This window comes from Dasypus novemcinctus, chromosome 17, assembly GCF_030445035.2.
Source record: "Dasypus novemcinctus isolate mDasNov1 chromosome 17, mDasNov1.1.hap2, whole genome shotgun sequence".
In the NCBI taxonomy this organism is placed as follows: Eukaryota; Metazoa; Chordata; class Mammalia; order Cingulata; family Dasypodidae; genus Dasypus; species Dasypus novemcinctus.
Window position 1 is genome coordinate 18,976,955 of NC_080689.1, and position 6,196 is coordinate 18,983,150.

The 6,196-nt window shown below is 40.6% G+C and overlaps 1 pseudogene; it reads right to left on the reverse strand.

The window, feature by feature from the left end:
- Positions 1–588: 588 nt before the first annotated feature.
- LOC101424195 (monocyte to macrophage differentiation factor pseudogene) lies at positions 589–4,340 on the reverse strand (annotated as a pseudogene).
- Positions 4,341–6,196: the final 1,856 nt, after the last annotated feature.

Consider the following 6,196-nt stretch of genomic DNA (forward strand, 5'->3'; position numbering starts at 1 on the left):
AAACTTCAGTTTTTAAAAATTGGCAATTTCTCCATCAGTAGAGGTATACTGTTTGTTCATTTGTGGAATATTGACTATGTGCTGCAAAAATTCACATAAACAAAGAACTGCAGAGATGCACTTAATGGAATATTTTTTAAAAGTTTACAAAAAACTAAAGTTTCTAGTTAAAAAATAACCATGTTATGCCAAGATGAAACATGGTAAAGAGTAGTGTAAGTTCTGTCCATGATTCTTTACATAGCTAAAGGGAAAGTGATAGAAACAATTTTTTTTTTCTTAAAAAGGAAGCTTTGTTATTGCACTGACTTTTACAACCTGACCTAGAGTTTAGGAAAATCATGTAGTAAAATCTGTAAAATGAAAATACAAAATTCTGGTTTGTAAACATCAGTTGGCCAAGTCTATCCAGAGTAAGGGGGGAAACTTCCAAAACACAGCTTTTATATTTTCACAGTAATTATATTCAAAAGATATAAAGGAAGTCAGTGCAGTTGTCTGTTTTTTTTCCGGGCAATTTTCAGTCCTACCCTACTCCCAAGTGCCATAATTGAAATAATACTGGTTTAGAGACTGAGTACAGACTGATCATAAATGTCACATAAAGTCTGTAGGACTTCGGTAAAGATATTTCCAAATGGTGTAGTAATGCACTGCAGCTGCTGTGGCCACAAAGAGATGCCAGATGGCATGGGCGAATGGAATGATGCCATCGCTCTTGAAGAACACAACTCCCAAGCAATAAAATAAACCCCCACAGGCAAGTTCCTGAAGTCCATCAGTGTTATTCATTGATGCCACCACCAAGGCTGAAGAAAATCCCATTGTGAGATAGAAAAATAGCTCAACTACCTTATACTTTTCATGGTAGAGAAATACATAAATGGTTCCTCCAGCTGCCATGAGCCAGATAAACCAACGCATATGAGATGCCAGGGGTCCAAGTTCACGGAGATTTAACCATGGCGCATAAGAAGCAGCAACGAAGAAATAGATAACCATTCTATCACACATGTGAAAACAATGCTCCTCTGTCCTTAAGTGGCTCTTTTTCCATGATACAGTGTGAAATATGGTGGAAACAATGAAGAGGGTGCAGAGGCCCATTCCATAAACCCATGCTTTTATCTTTTCCCAGCAGTCATTAGAAAGCCAATGGAGGAGGGCACTGCCCACAATGGCTGGAACAATGAGGAATGCACGTGTGTAACAGCAGCATGTTCATAGCAAGTTGGTTTCTAATGGCCATTGGCTGGGGCCTGATGGTTCATGAACCACTGGAATAGATTCTTTTTTTTTTGTCTTTATTTCTTTTTTTAATGTTACATTCAAAAAATATGAGGTCCCCATATACCTCCACCCCCCTCACCACACTCCTCCCCCATAACAACACCTTCCTCAATCATCATGAGACATTCATTGCATTTGGTGAATACATCTCTGAGCGCCGCTGCACCTCATGGTCAATGGTCCACACCATAGCACACACTCTCCCACAGTCTACCCAGTGGGCCATGGGAGGACATACAATGTCCGGTAACTGTCCCTGCAGCAGCACCCAGGACAACTCCAAGTCCCAAAAATGCCCCCACATCACATCTCTTCCTCCCACTCCCTACCCCCAGCAGCCACCATGGCCTCTTTCTCCACACCAATGCCACATTTTCTTCGATTACTAATCACAATCGTTCATGAATAGAATATCAGTAAGTCCACTCTAATCCATACTCTATTCCTGCATCCTGTGGACCTTAGAAAGTTTGTGTCTACTCCACATCTATATCAAGAGGGGGCTTAGATTCCACATGGATGCTGGAAGCAATTCTCCTGCTTTCAGTTGTAGGCACTCTTGGCTCCCTAGTGTGGTGGTTGACCTTCTTCACCTCCATGTTAGATGAGTGGAGTAAGTCCAATAAACCAGAGTGTAGGAGTTGAAAGTCTGTTGAGGCTCAGGGCCTGGCTATCACATGATCAGTCCAGAGATTCAGGACCCCTGGGTATACATTAAACCCAGCACCAACTACAGTTCTGGTAAAAGTATCAGGAGAGGCTTTTGGACAAAGATCACATCTAAGTCCAGCTCCATCACACAGAAACAGAAACTCCAAAGTAGGGCCAACTGACATGGCACTGAACTTCATCTGCCATGACCATAGAACCAGTGGGTCTCTGTAGCCCTCAGAAGAACCAATACCTGGGATTGTATCTACTTTATCTGTCTCTGGGACTCTGCTGAGGTGTGCATAAGGGCAATCCCTCTGATAACCTCCTGGCTCTTTTTGGAGACTCATAGCCATATAAACTCATTTGTCCTTTCCATTTCCCCCTTTTATTCAGGTCAAAAAGCATTTTTAACTCCTGATATTATATGTAGATTGAGATATTCTGCTGGTCCGAGTTGACCCTTTTATTCAAAGTCATTTTCTAGTTACATTATCGGCTGGTACTTGGTAGTAATCCCTTGGTGCCTGGGAGGCTCATCCCTGGGAGTCATGTCCCATGCTGGGCAGAAGGCAATGCATCTACATGCTGAGTTTGGCTTCAAGACTGGCCACATTTGAGCAATGTGGAGGCTCTCAGGGGGTAACTCTTAGGCACCCTGCAGCTCTAACCCTTGTTCTTATTTCAGGTGCACAGGCTCACAAACATAGTCATCAGTATCAACGGCTCATTGTTAGACCTTCCTTCTTTTTTGGTCTTTGCTGTTGCACTTGGGGGATTGTTGCTGTTCCGTTAGGGAATATGATAGAGCTCCCCTGGCTAGGAACTCAGCACTCCCTCAGTTGTTGTTTTTAATTGTGACCACTATGAAAATATCCATACATTTTTATGTACCCTGGATATACGCCCTGGAGAACTCCCTGCCAACCATGTGTCCCCTGTCAATATCGTCCCACACCAGTGTTCCTCCCCTGCCATTGTTGAACATCTCTCTGATCCAAAACTTCCTGAAAAGTGAAGCCCAGTATATTGCCAGGTTCCATTAATAGTAAAATGGGATATAGTGATGAGTTTAAAGGTTAGATATAGAATACATATTAATTTAGAAAAATTAAGGTAAAAATAAATTGGGGTATCAAAAAATTTAAAAATGCAAAAGCTTTGCTTTTGATATTTTACCTTCCATCACTGCAATAAGTGTTGCCCTGTATGCAAATTGGCAAGACAACTACTTCCATCTTTTCCTCAGTGTCTACGTCCTATCTTTTTTATTTTTTTTCCTAATTATTAAGCTTATCTTCACAAAAGTTTTAGATCACAGTAATTCATATGTACAATATACAGTACTCCCACATATCCAACATAAAACCCTTTTCCCTTCCACAGCAATAATCTTTTTACATATTCATACTATATTTACTGAAACTGATGTACAGATATTGAGACAATAGCTTTCAAACAAGGTAACATTTGGGTTTACATTGTGGTTTATATTTTAGACTAAACAATTTTCTAAATTTTTAGTTATCTTATGTTTTACATTACGATTTACATTTTAGCCTATCAGCCCTTATATATTTTTGGTGTAATTTAACATGTCTTATATCCATTCTTGCATAATCTTGTAGAACACTTCTATTGCCCACACAGTTACATTGGTTCCATCTATTCAATACCTCTTTCCCCCTCCCCTCAGGGCCCACATTGACAATCACTCTTCATTGCTTGAAGGGCCATATTCAGAGATACTTGCAACAGTGTTGAGGTCTTGATATGCGCAACTGCCCTAATGCATTGGGAGCCACCATTTTTCTTGAGAGATACAGTTCCCTCTATTTGAGAACATCAGTCCTCCCCAGGATGTGGGTATACCTGCACTCTCATTATATGGGTCTCTGTCCAATGATATAATCCACCATGGCAGAAAGAGCACTCACACACTCCCAAGAAGCCTGTCTTATGTCAGATTATCCCCCTTAAGTGTCTTAAACAGGTAACCTTCCTTATTATTATTATATATATATATATATACACATATATATATTTTAAAGATATTACTGTATGTTATATTTATTAAAGTGGGTTATGGGTACCATGTGTTCATTCTAATATTATTTTTTGTGATTGACATGTTATATATATTCTCTTCAATGTTGTCAGAAATAGATAGAACTCTTAAATTTAAAAACTGTAATATGTAATGGATGCTCATAGTCTTGAATTGCTAACTAAAACTTCCTCACCAAAACTAGCTTTAAAAGTGACCGTGTGGGGGAGTGGGTATAGCCCAGTGGTTGAGTGCCTGCTTTGCATGTGTAAGGTCCTCGGTTCAACGAGATCCTGGGTTCAGTCCTCAGTTCCTCCTCAGTTTCTTCCACTCTGTCAGTGTTGGCGATCATGGAGGAAGGAAAATACATGTGCAGCCCAGCGAAAGCAAATCCGTGGGATGGGTGCTGTCTTGGGCCGGTCGCCCACGGCAGTCAGGCGGTCCAGGTGGGCCAGGCCTCCTCCCCTCCCCCACACCCCTCACCCGCCGCTGCCGTGCCGCCACCAAGCCCCAGCTGGAGAGCACTGGGCGCAAACCCTTACTATATTTTTGAAAAAGTTTTCTCAGCATTATACTCTCAACCAAATACCTGACAGTCTCCTATAATCATATGTTCCCCCACTCCTCCCAATTTCTTGGGCAATATTACCCTTCCTCCCATCCCTAGCCCCCCTCAAGCCTGCAAAGCCCCACCCAAAGTTAACCCTATGCCCCCATTTTATCCCTTCTTTGTACAAATACTTACCTCCAGCTTATCATAGATTTCACCCATGTAGGTGTCAGCTTGCATCCTTCCTCTACCCCCCTCTCCCCCCAATTCCTTTAAGTCTATCGTTCAGTCTCTAGCTCTCTGAGGCAGCTTGCTTATTTCATATCATTGAGGTCATGCAGTATTTGTCCTTCAATGCCTGGGTTGCTTCACTCAACACAAGGTTCTCAAGATTCATCCATGTTATCACATGTGTTTGTAGTGTATTTGTTCTTAAAGCCGAGTAGTATTCCATTGTATGTATATACCACATTTTATTTATCCATTCATCTGTTGATGGGCATTTGGGTTGATTCCAACTTTTGGCGATAGTGAACAATGCTGCTATGAACATTGGTGTGCATATATCAGTTTCTGTCCTTGTTTTCAGTTCCATTGGGTATATACCCAGCAGTGGAATTGCTGGGTCATATGGCAAATCTATAGCTAGTTTTTTGAGAAACCGCCAAACTGTCCTCCAGAAAGGCTGGATTCTTCTGCATTCCCACCGACAGTGGATGAGTGTTCCCATTCCTCCACATTCTCTTTAGCACTTGTAGTCTTCTGTTTTTTTTTCATAGCTGCCAATCTTATGGGAGTAAGATGGTATCTTAATGTAGTTTTGATTTGCATTTCCCAGATAGCCAGAGATTTGGAGCATTTCTTCATATGCTTTTTAGTCATTTGTATTTCCTCTTTGGAGAAGTGTCTATTTAAATCTTTTTCCCATTTTTTAAATGGGTTGTTTGTCTTTTTATTTTCAAGATATAGGAGTTCTTTATATATGCAGGTTATAAGTCTCCTATCCGATATATGGTTACCAAATATTTTCTCCCATTATGTAGGCTCTCTTTTCACTTTCTTGACAAACTCCTTTGAGGTGCAGAAGGCTTTAATTTTGAGGCAGTCCCATTTATCTATTTGTTCTTTTGTTGCTCGTGATTTTGGTGTGAAGTTCATGAAGCCATTTCCTATTACATGGTCCTATAGATGTTTCCCTACACTGCTTCCAAAGTCTTTATGGTCTTGGCTCTTATATTTAGGTCTTTGATCCATCTTGAGTTGATTTTAGTATAAGCTGTGAGTTGGTAATCCTCTTTCATTCTTTTACATATGGATATCCAGTTCTCCAGGCACCATTTGTTGAATAGGCCATTCTCTCCCATTTGAGAGGGTTTGGTGGCATTATCGAATATTATATGACTATATATATGAGGATCTATATCAGAACTCTCAATTCGGTTCCACTGTTCTGTGCATCTCTCCTTGTGCCAATACCATGCTGTTTTCACTACTGTAGCTTTGTAGTATGTTTTGAAGTCAGGTAGTGTGATTCCTCCAATTTCGTTTTTCTTTTTCAACATGTCTTTGGCTATTCGGGGCCTCTTTCCTTCCCAAATAAATTTCATAGCTAATTTTTCTAGTTCCTTAAAGAATGCTGTGTTGATTTTTATTGGGAT